The 12,457-nt window shown below is 35.9% G+C and overlaps 1 long non-coding RNA gene across 1 annotated transcript in view; it reads right to left on the bottom strand.

Moving 5' to 3' along the window:
* Positions 1-10,243: 10,243 nt before the first annotated feature.
* Positions 10,244-12,457, bottom strand: part of LOC107655815 (uncharacterized) — a 4,994-nt gene continuing 2,780 nt past the window's right edge. Inside the window, exons 2-3 of the long non-coding RNA XR_001630493.1 lie at positions 11,549-11,551; positions 10,244-10,255 (exon numbers count right to left, since the gene is read on the bottom strand). This is a non-coding gene — a long non-coding RNA (uncharacterized LOC107655815). The remainder of the gene's footprint in view (positions 10,256-11,548; positions 11,552-12,457) is intronic.

The following is a 12,457-nucleotide window of genomic DNA, read 5'->3' as shown; positions in this document are numbered from 1 at the left end:
GTTTTTAAAGATGTTTTAGTTCAAGATCATTTCTTCTTGCACAAAAAGCACGAGTAATCTGAATGCAGTTTGAGTTTGCGGCCTAATTCCATGTGTCTTCCTCAAATTTTTAATTCACAGTGAAAGCCATGCAGAAGTTATGTAGACTGTGCAATCTACAAGCTCCTAAAATAGCACTACAATGGCTGTGGGGAATCATTTAGTTATTCAGCATTTATTTTACAACTGAAGTAACAGGCATATGTGCAGTTCCTCTTCCTTACAATATATGTCCAGTGCTGAAAATTCTGTCATCATCTGGTGACCTCCATAGTTTTTTTTGCTGTGTCATGTGGTTTGATAAGCCACAGTGTTTACATGTTTAGGAGAATCAGGTTTCAAGTTGTTTACTTATAGCAGTTTGTGCACATGAATCTCGAATAGGAGAACATACAGTAATGTAACAATGAAAAAAGTGCACATTTCAGCTTTAAGGAAGCAGAATAAATGATTTCATGACCCTAAAGTCTTTAGAGATATTACATTAAAAATAGCATCTACACTGCCTTCCAGAGACTCATCACTAGCACCCTGAACTCCCTTGGTGATACAAGTTGCTTTAAGAGAAAGATATAGTATTTTTACACTGCCTAGTTTGGGTTCTATACAAAATGTATGTATTTTTCTAGTTTTGCTTTTGTATGAGGCAGGTTTGCCATGTCTCTGAAGAGACGGGAGGTTAAGACTAAAAGTGCATCTAAAACAAACCCATCATGCCACCAAGTCAGCTATCTAGGAGAGACCATCAGGCATCAATGTCAGTCATTTAATATTTATGGCAGGAAAATCTGCCTGTCTTCCATGGTTTTGAGCGAGCAGGCAGCCTGAGGAAGCTGTCTCTGGGGCCCTGCTGTTCCCACAGACGCTTCAACACTGATTCTCGCATGATGGTCACAAAACAGCTGCGACGCACCGCCAGCCACAGAGAACGAAGGAAGCGTGTTTACTGAATACATTGGAGATGAGAGATGCTGAGTGTCTTGGGGTGTTACTTTCAAATAGTTATTTAAAACCTTGCTGTTGTATCCTGTGTGGAACACAGAAGGAGATGTTTTGCAAAATGTCTGAGCTGCCCTTTTCCATAGAATGTGATTCATTTCAAGTAAAAATCAACAAACAAACATGAACTATTAAAGCACAATAAATGTAGTTCACATGACTTGTTTGCTATATTCCAAGTGTTGTGTGAGAAAGTTTTTGTTCTCTGAAAATCTTGTCCTCCACCACAAATCATATTAGCGCTTGTGTTAATTGTATTGATAATAAATGATTTAATAATAATTGCATTCGATTTATTAATAATAAAAAATTTTAACCCTAGTCCTTGCACTATCAATACTTTTACAGCATTTATTAATCTTCTCTTGGTTACTGTTTCTACATATGCATTTAAAAATTTCAAGCTGGATGAATCAACAATGAACAGTAGCTATAATTAGATTTTTTTTATATGAACTGTTAACCTAGATTAATTATCACTGTAAAATGCTGGTCATTGTTCCTTAATGATACTTAATGCATTAAAGGGGTCATATGACGTTGCTAAAAAGAGCATTATGTTGTGTATTTGGTGTAATGCAATGTGTTTATGCGGTTTAAGGTTAAAAAAACACATTATTTTCCACATAATGTACATTATTGTTGCTTCTCTATGCCCCGACTTTCTGAAACGCGGCAATTTTTACAAAGCTCATCGGTCTGAAAAGTGAGGTCTGCTCTGATTGGCCAGCTATCCAGTGCGTTGTGATTGGCCAAATACCTCAAGCGTGTGACAGAAATGTTACGCCCCTTACCATACTGTGATGCCATCTCCCGGCGTGAACGAGACAAAACCAATAAAACCCATTACAAACGAGGCATTTGTTGCATCCAGTGGGGACATAATTACTGATTATAGATATCGTCCTCTTTTGGAAGGCCAAACAAAGTAGTTTCGCTTTCACAACGAAACACACAGCGCCTTCACGACATGGCGGTCGGCGGCAACAACAATACTACAGCGAGAATAAAAGTTACGCCTTCTTTCTTTGCGTGAACATTTGGGCGGCGTTATGCAAATCTTCCCACATCGTGATGTAGACATGTGGGGGCGTGTTTAAACGAGGCTTTGGGTTTAAACTTTGGATTTGAGACTTTAGTCTTTGCAACTTTACAGATCTTCTTTATGCACCAAGAGCTTGTAACACTCCAAAGAGAAAGGAAAAATTGAAATCGCATCATATGACCCCTTTAACTAACTTTAATTATTTGAGCCTTATGCAGTGTTATACAATATTTATTTTCACTCCAAAAATAATTTATTCAGTAAACCATTAAATTTAGGAAACACAAATGTTTTATGATGTTTTGATTAACCTAAAAAAGTAAACCCCAGTAAAATCTAAAGTAAACAACTTTACTTTAAAAATGTGAACTCTCTCAATTCAGTTCCTTGCAAAGCTTGCTGTCCAAAAACTGTCCAAAAAACAAAAACAAAACAAAGATTCATGTAGTCCCAACATACAAGGATTAAGTACATTTTCATTCTAAAGTTTTGAATGTCATGAAATTAAATTGCTTTTGCTCATTATAATAAATTGAACAAACAGTGTATACATATTTATAAATACTCATGTTAGCACATATAGACATTTAGTACTAAAAATAAAATGATGGTGCCATTTTTTTGAGTAAAAAATAGTGGTTCCACTATTCCAAAAAATAAGGTTGTGTTTGCACTCCACTTTAATATATTGCAGTGCAATTTTTTTTTTCCTGTATGTAACATGCATTTTGAATGAGAGCTTTGGATATCTTGGCTCTTCAGAGAGATGTCATTGTAATAGCTTTTTAATTTCTATGCAAAACTAGACTTTGCAGCAACCTTGATTTAGAGTTTTAAACAGTAAAGAAAGCAACATAATTGGTTTTCTGAGCAGTGACCCTGTGTTTTTGCTGAAGGAGCCTCTCTCTCTCTGCTCTTGTGTCCTGTGCTTGTGCAAGGAGAAGCCAACAAAAGAAGTGTGTTTACCTTGAACATTGTCTTTTCCGACTCTGTGCTGAGTGGAAAACAAGATTGCATGTGTGTCTGACATTCTCTAAAGAAGTCCTCTGTAATTGCTAGCTCTGCGAGTTTGATTATGGCTGCAGCCCACAGGGAGTGTGTCTGTGTGCGAGTGCGTTTCTCCTTCTTGTCAAAGCAGCATAATTAGAATTTCGTTGCAGTTACTGTAATGTTTTTCTCCACAGTTTGCCGCTTCAGTACAAACACCTCCCCGTGTATATACATAACCATATTCATGGCTGATAAATTATCTTTATACACTTAGGCAGGTGTAGCAACAAGTAATTTTTGAACCCTGTCTATAGTATATCACATGTTTTAAATGCATGAAAGCTTTAATTAAAAAGAGTTGAAGGAAACATTAAACAGGAGGGTTGTTTCTGTGCTCGTGTCGGCCGAACATTCTGCATTGCATGAAAGGACATGCAGGTTGCCTGAGCTCCTCACATCAAAGCACTACAAACACTGTTTGAAATTCAGTGAAAGTTCAGTTAATAATGCAGGAGAGGTTGTGCCCAGGGAAAACGTCTCAGGTTACTTATGTAACCATGGTTCCTGTAGCTCCCGGCGCCTATTTATACTATAGTCGCACCGGTAGTGACGTCATGGCTGTCGCCGGCCAACGAGTTGGTGTTTTTTCAATGTATGCTTCAGACACGGGTCACGACGAGGCGTTCCCCATAGCGACCCCTAGAGGACGCAGTTCGAAGTTCCCATGAAAGGGAACATGTTTGGCAATGCCTTCTCGCTCGCTCAGCTGTTTAACTGCACCCCATTTTCCTGATATTTCTGAACGTGACCTCAGGGCCAAACACACAGTTTGGTTTGGTTTGGTTTTGGTGAAAAATCAAAGATCATAAAGCAAACCGTGACTTTTTTCTGCTGCCAAAAAGTGATGTGTTACTGCACTGATATTGTCTAAGCAGAATCAAATCTGTCTGACTGAGCAGGCTGAAACTTTCCAGAAAAATCAGCAAGAGACTGTTTTTTATTTTATTTTATTTTTTATGGGCCGAAATCTATACCAATAGGCCATGCTTTTCTCTCCTATTTTGTTTTTTAAGATACTTCTGGTACTGTTCTTAGCATTCCTTTTTGCAGTCATAACTGTCATAAACATAGCATTTTCACTTACTTTTTAAGCCACAGGCCTCTAATACTCTTTATCCCATTGTTATTTAACTTCTCTTACTAGGTTACATATTAAAAGAACTCACTTTTAAGAAGCCCTTCCCAACTTTTTTTGAGGGCATGTACACACTTTTCTCTAATGTGGGATTTTTCCCTAAATCCCAAATCAAAAACATACAGTATAGCAACAAGAATGTTTGATGTCAAAGGCAACACACAGGCAAAAATATGTATAAATTCATTTCATGCTTTTAAGAGCACTAGCTATGTTTATTTACTACAATGTAATAACATATTTACATATTTATATTCAACTTAAAATCTAAAATATGTTGACTGGGAGGAATAATAATAATACACATAATATCCAGTTGTTTTATTTCATCTGGGATTAAAACCCAATCATAAAATAAATAAATGAAATTAATAAAAACATATAAACAGTAATGCAAAATTATATATTTTGAAAGTTTTCTTGTATTTTTTATATATATTAACAGTAGTGAAAATGTGATATTTTTTTTCTCTGCAGGCAACTGGCAATTTAAGAAGCAGGGAAGTGCTAGATTGTTATAAAACAATGCATTTTATAATGCAGTGTTCTTAATGGAAGAATAATTTCTTATTTTTTTTCTTTACAAGTGAAATATAACTGGTGACTTGTGAGAGAGGTAGTTTTGTATTTAAAGGAATAGTTTTCCTCACATAATAATTTCCTCACATAATAATTTCTCACCCTTATGTCGTTCCAAACCTGTATGAGTTTCTTTCGCATGTTGAACATAAAAGAAGGTATTAAGAAGAATGCTGGTAATCAAACAGTTGATGGTCCCCACTGACTTCCATAGTATGTCTTTCCCTACTATGGAAGTTAATGAGGACCAACAACTGTTTAGATCTTCAAAATATATTCTTTTGTGTTCATCATAAGAAAGAAACGCATACAGGTTTGGAACGTCATAGGGGTGAGAAATGATGACAACATTTTCATTTTTTGGGTGAACTATTCCTTTAACAAACCTCTCCATTTATTTCAAATGGCTTGTAAAATGATTATTGAAAGTTAAAAAGATTTTAATTTAGTTCTGTTCTCTTATTCCATTCAACAGAGGCAAGGATCCGGAGCAGCCGGTGGCAACAGCAAAACCTCTGGGGCACAAGGTACTGAGAAAAAATTCCACACCAGAACTCGAACACATCACAGACCTTTAATCATTTTACGGCAGCTTTTACAGTGAATACAAATAGTATGTCTCAGGAATTCTTTTTCGTGGATGAGAGAAGATTCATCATGCTGTTGAGTTTACCCCAAACAACCTTAAGCGTACCGAAAAGCCCAGTATCCCATCTGAAATCTTCCGGCATAAGCATTTTAAAGTATTCCCTGAAGTGTCCCACCAAACAAAAATGTTCTGCGCTGTGCTCACTGAAGGAAGAATGAGTCTGCTAAGCATTTTAAAAATGTGTGCCTGCGTATGAAAAAAAGGCTGAAGAAGGAGGTAAAAAATGAAAAGGGTTGAAGTAATGAACACGGTCCCCAGTGTTTTAGCTGCATGCTCCTATGAAAAGGCCAACTAAATGGATCTGAACCCACAAATTGGCCCATACATCTTAAATCAGACTTCAAAGACTTGAGGGTTTTTGTGTTGTTGGTTTTCTTCCTGATGAAGTCATGCTCTTGAGGTCACTGAAGCCCTGGGGAGAGCTGGGTACAGAGCTTATTGGACAAGGTGTAAGAACTGCATCTCAAAGGATGCTGATTTCACTGAAGCTTGAATCTTCACGGAATTGCATGGTTTTATGCTTTAGACACGGGAAACATAAATATAGTGCAGTGCTACCACCAACTCTTTTACTGTAATATTAGGCATGATATACTACATACAGAGCTCAAAAGCTACTGCTAAATCCAAATAAATATTCAATGGCCCCAAAAAGTATTTGGATACTTAAAAATAGTTGATCTAAAAAAGTGATTTTTTTTTTTTTTTTCCTGAAAATTTACTCACTCTTGGGCAATGCAAGATGTAGATGAGTTTGTTTCATCATCAGAACAGATTTGGAGAAATGTAGCATTACATCACTTGCTCACCAGTGGATCCTCTGCAGTGAATGGGTGCCGTCAGAATGAGAGTCCAAACAGCTGATAAAAACATCTCAATGATCTATGAGTAATCCACACACAATTCCAGTCCATCAGTTAACATCTTGTGAAGCAACAAGCTGTGCGTTTGTAAGAAACAAATCCATCATTAAAAGTGTTTTAACTTCGAACCGTTGCTTCTGGCCAAAATATCAGTCCAACGCTTCCTTTAATGAAAAAAATCCATTCCCTGTTGTCCTCTCACACCAAATTCAACTGACATATTTGTTTAGAACGGTTTTGTCCTGCTTCTGCTTGTAAAGGGTGCTTGATCTGTGCATATAATATACATTATACATTTAATTATCTACATGTACTTACTATAGGGTTAGGGTTAGGATTAGTGTTACTTGCATGTAATTATGCATAATTAATTGTTATTATAATAGTAAGTACATGTAACGTGTGACAAGGACACCTTAAAATAAAGTGTTACTAAATGTTCTTGCATAGATACAAAATATCAAATCAAACAAACAAATGATGCTAAGCTTTTGCAAGAATTAATTTCTCAGCAACCAATTCAATACAACGAACACTGCTGGAAAGTTGCTTTCCCTGCACTGAATATCCTGCAGTACAGGAGCTCGTAATATTTCTTGGAGGATGGGAAGAAAATACTATTGAAGCTATTGATGTGCTTCCACCCACTCATGTGCAAGAGCAAGGACGTTCATACACACAACTACAGATTCATTTGCATGCAAATGCATCTATTCATCCTGCTTGCCTTTGTGAAGAAAGTCATGCAGGGAAGCTATACAGGCGTATACAGCCAGTGACAGCATGTAATGCTGGTCTAAAAAGAAAATGCATGTATTAAGAGAGAAGGCATGTTAATACCAAAAGGAACTGAAAATATATTATACAAAATAAATGAGTTTCTTAAGAATCATTAAACTGGGGAGTTACATGTGATGTCTTCATAAGTCCATATGCACAGTGAAGATTTTTACCAGTGAGTTTGTGGTTTATTGTGGCCATTTGTAAAAGTACAAAATGCAACATTAAGTCCTAGCTAGTCCTGAGGCATTGAACTTGAAGTTGCTCATGGAGGATAATTGTTTTGGTAATTACGTGAATTGGGTTTCGTCTCAACCGAATGATGATGTCTGTTATTTCTCGTCAGTATGTATTGCACAAAAAATTATGTAAAAAAATAGTTATTACTGTATATAGAAGAAGGTTTCTAACTCAGTTGATGTGTGTAAACAAATATAGGAAAACGGTGAGAAAATCTCTCATGTATTGACTGAAACATGAGGCCTGCTCTTAAAGGATCTTTCCTTTCTCGCTGTGCTTAACGACTATGTCAAGGCTTTCCTCTTCCTTGCTTAAATTGCTATTGAATTTTCCAACAGTCTAATGTGTTGTTTCATGTCAGAGATATTCGCTATTGAGCATTGATTTCTTACCAAAACAACACATAACCTTCACATCTTGTACTTTCATGAATAGTGCTTGAAACTCTTTTACAATCACGCTGTACAAAAAAAAATATGTGCAGTTTTATTTTGCATTTACTTTATATGAGGTTAGCATTTTCAATCTTGAATCAAGACGTGATTTTAAAACCCTAATTTATGATGAATTAATTTATTTCAAATTAAAATTTATGTATTATTGAAATCCTGGAGTAATAAAATAAAGGATGTAATAAAAAAGACACCATTCATACCTTAATAGGTAGTAGTTTAGCACCAAATATTGGTTAGTAGTTACTGATAAAAATTTTTATTACAATAGCAAGGCTGAATGGATTAGTTGGATGCAGTCAACACAACAATCTATATAGAATTTAGGGAGATTATTTTGCTTCTCTTTCCACCATGCTTTAGAAACGTTCAAAACAGAATGACTTTCTGAGAGTCACAAGTTTATGAAACATTTCAGAAGGAGGAAAATCATGTAGGTTGAGTGCAAAATTATTTTTTTAGACAATAGTTTTTTCCTCCACCTACATTTATGCAAAAATTTTACTATAAATACAGTTACCTGGAGATTCCAGCTGAAAGGAGCACTAGTGGTAGTAATGCACCAACAACCTTTATTCCTTTTCACACAAATGATGATTATAGTGATTAATAGATTATCACTCTAATCAGATTGACAGATTTATTTTCACATTTCTTTGCATAATAGTATTTTATGACCTCAAAACACTTTTACTATAGTGCATGATTTGTGAACTAATACATTTTTGATGTTTGCATCGCTGGCTTTTCTGACTTTGTAAACTTGCTCAGTAGTGCACCTGGTACAGCACTACACTTAATGCAGAACACTCCTGTACAAGAACCAACCGTAACATAATAAAACTGTTCAAGATTGATGTTAATCTGTTCCAGATCAAACTAAACACGCATTTAGCATGTCATGAAACGTGCAAGAAGTGACATTAATATTTTTTGCAGAAATGTTGACACAGGCATGTCTTTCCAATGATTCTGGGTTGCATACTGTAATTGTCTCTCCAAATCAATATGAGCTGTTTACCTTATTTGATTCAAGTAATGTTATGGTGCGTTCAAGTCATGTCGGATAGATCGTATTCACGAGTTGAACGCACATTAACGCCACCACAAAGTCGTTATTACGAGTGGGAAACTCGAAATTTTCTTTAAGCCCCGAGTTTCCGAGTTGGGGGCGTGTCAATGAGAAACATGGCGGAATCGATGGATGCAGCGTCTGTAGTTGATGGTAAATTTTTGTTTAAATTGATAGTTTAGTTGTCCTATAAACTTAAATTGGTCATGTTATTGCTACGCAGCTAGTTAATGAAATCCAAGTAAAAAAATGCAGACCCTGTTGTATTTTCTTGTAATTTATTAAAAGAAGGTACACCGCCATCTTGTGCCGACTAAACTGACTTGAACGCACCTGACGTCATAATTACGACTTGTCAACTCGTAAGTACGAACGTCCCAGGATGACTTGAACGCAGCATTACACCAGTTTGTAACAGAAAGTTACAAACTACCCACCTGAGTGAAGTTGACTTTTTTTGTAATGTCTGATGATAATTATGATGAGGAAACATTTGCCCCTAGTTCATCATGTGATCAATGAATATACAATAAAAATGTACATAAAATAAGCTAAAGCCATAGCAACTGCCTGAATATTCATTGTGTTTTTGGCAGAAGGAGGAACTTTGGTGTGAATTATGAGCACAGCTGGAAACAAGAACTGGACTGGAAATGTATGACAGTCTGTCTCCAGTGAATTCTACTCTGATGGCTTCTGTACACCTCGTGCATTTAGCTTGCAGGAAGTTAAAGACCAGACGTGCTTTTGTTCCAAAAGCGCAACAGCACTATACAGTGTATGTGTGCTTAGATGACATTGGGTGATCACTGTAACAGCCTTCTAGAAATGATTCAAAACTCTATCTGCAGAGCTTGTAAAGAATGGAAGTAATATTTTGCCAATTATTTTTTGGTGTTTTAACTCTAATATGAGTCATAAGTCATGACCACACAAAGACATATTTACATTTTTACCCTACATAGGAAAAGCGGTTTGGAGAATGGATAGATGGATGGGTTAAAAATGCAAAAACGCCCCTGTTAGTAGGTAACTAACTTTTAAGGGAAATCTGGTGTTTCAGTTAAAAACAGTTAAATAAATAAATAGCTCTATTTGTCATTTTATTTTTGTTGTTTATTTGAAATATGTTATTAAAACCTAGGCTTAGCCAACAGTCTTGGGTATTTTGGTCTTTCTCCATTCAAGTAAATAGGAGCTGTACTTGCATGCCAAAATTAATGCAGCAGTGCTAGTGTAATGTATGGTGTATTAATGTTCTTTTTGCCATTTGACGTGTGGAATTGGTCTTGTCCCTCCCTGGTCACTTAATTGTCACCAATACAAATACCAACCAATACAATGAATTTTTTCTCATCTGCATCATAGTGCGTGAATATATTTAGACACTGACATTATGTCATTGTGAAAGTGTTGGTCTCATGTAGTAACTTATTTTTCTATGGCCAGATGCATCTAAGAAAGACATCCCCGAGGACTTTGACATTGACATGGGCGCCCCTGAAACCGAGAAGGCAGCCGTCGCCATTCAATCGCAGTTCAGGAAGTTCCAGAAGAAGAAGAATGATGACAAGTCGTAGTTGCCAGTGGACTCCTCTGTCCGTATGGCCCCATCAGGACAGCATGGTTTGATGTTGCATGTAATAAAATCCATTCTGTATAGTCTCAAGGGAGGGGGAGGGGAAATCAAGGTCGTAATCTGTCAATCACTGATCTGACCTGTTATTTCACTGCTGTAATTGTGAATTCTGTAGTTTGGTTCTAGCTTTATTCTCCATTCTAGTCAAGAATATCTGTTATACTATTGGTGCATGATTTTCTTTTTACCTCAAAGAGCTGGATTGCCGGCCTGTCCTTTATTTGTGAAAGCACAATATGTTTTCATTGTGAGCTGCTTACCGTGAGCATCACGTGTATATAAATATAGAGCAGAACTTTATTTTTGTTTCGCGCCATTAGTCCTCAGGTCATGAAATGCTTTAGCATACATTCTCATCCCAGTGGAGTTTTAAAAATAGCTTGTCTTTTGAATAATTCCCAGCTTATCTTCCCAAATCCCCACCGTGTGCTCAGTTCTCTTTATTGATTCATGATGTTGAATTCAATGCTGGATGAAATTACTTGAGAGCGAGTGTTTGATTGTCTAGTTTGCTGTGGCATATCATAACATTTCTGTTTATCAGAATTTTCTTCCTTTGCAAAGGATCATGGCACAATCATCGGCCAAATCAAACAATCAGTGATTTCTATCTCACCTCAACTCAGTCTGATTGAAGCAAGAAAATATTAATAAACATCCTTGAGTCTCTGGAACTAAATACTGCATTGTCTTTTAATTAAAACTCAATCTTAAAGCAGGATCCTGTTTTTGAATAAATGAAATAATATGATAAACAATCAACATGAAGTTTAAAATAAAAGACACATGAAAATGACAAAGTACATTTCAGTGTTACCTTATAAAAGGGATAGTTCACCCAAAAAAAAAAAAATCACCCTGATCTTCAATTCCAAAGCACAAAAGAAAATATCATGATTAACCTAAGACATTTTTGACATTTTTCAAAACGTCTTGTTTTTTTTAATGAAGAAAGAAAATCATACATGTTTGGAACAACACAAAGGTAAGTAAATGATGACAGAACTGTCTTTTTTTGGGGGGGATCAAATGTCACACAGATATATTAAAAATATCTGTGTGACATTTGGATTATTCTCAGGTAGCGGTGCCAGTTGCACCCCATTTGTGTCTCTGTGACAAATTATTGATATAATCAACATGATATGGATGTTAGTGACATTATTTGATAGATATACGTTTTTGATGGGTTTATTAGCAATAGTATCCTCTTTATTAGTATTTCATTGTTTATACATATATTGGCCTCGTCTAGCTCAGCTTTTAAACTCCCTTTACCACATTTAAAATAGCTGTTTCACAGTATTTGTAATATTCGTGTATATGTGTAATCAGCAAATTCCCAATAAACCAAGACACATTTCCCCCTGCTGTTCTCTTGTGTAAATAATGAATATATCAGCTCTTGCCATTTATTATGCTGCATAGATTTTAATCAGTCATTATCACTCATTAATGAGACTTTTACCAAAAAAAAATATATATATATATATATATATATATATATGGTGTAGGAGATACTTTGATAATGTTTTCACTTTGTAATTGTTAGTAAATTTCACAATTACAAAGAAACTAATTAGAATTAAAGGGTTAGTTCATCCAAAAATGAAATTTATGTATATGACTTTCTTCTTTCAGACGAATCCAGTAGGAGTTATATAAAAAATATGTCCTGCCTCATACAAGCGTTATCATTGTAGTAGGTGGGTGTTTCTGTTCAACAGTCCAAAAGACGTAAAATAAAGCGCGCACATCCCTAATAAAATGTGCCTCACATGGCTTGAATAAAGGCCTCCTGTAGCGAATCCATGCGTTTTTGTAAGAAATATATCCATATTTCAAACGTAATAAACACTTCTCTCTCACTTCATCTAACAGTGTTACGAGGAAGTCGTTCCGGCGGATGGCGTAG

Source organism: Sinocyclocheilus anshuiensis, unplaced genomic scaffold (assembly GCF_001515605.1).
Source record: "Sinocyclocheilus anshuiensis isolate Anshui unplaced genomic scaffold, SAMN03320099.WGS_v1.1 scaffold1421, whole genome shotgun sequence".
Taxonomy (NCBI): domain Eukaryota; kingdom Metazoa; phylum Chordata; class Actinopteri; order Cypriniformes; family Cyprinidae; genus Sinocyclocheilus; species Sinocyclocheilus anshuiensis.
The sequence above is the reverse complement of the archived record's forward strand: the minus strand, read 5'-3'. Positions and strand labels throughout refer to the sequence as shown.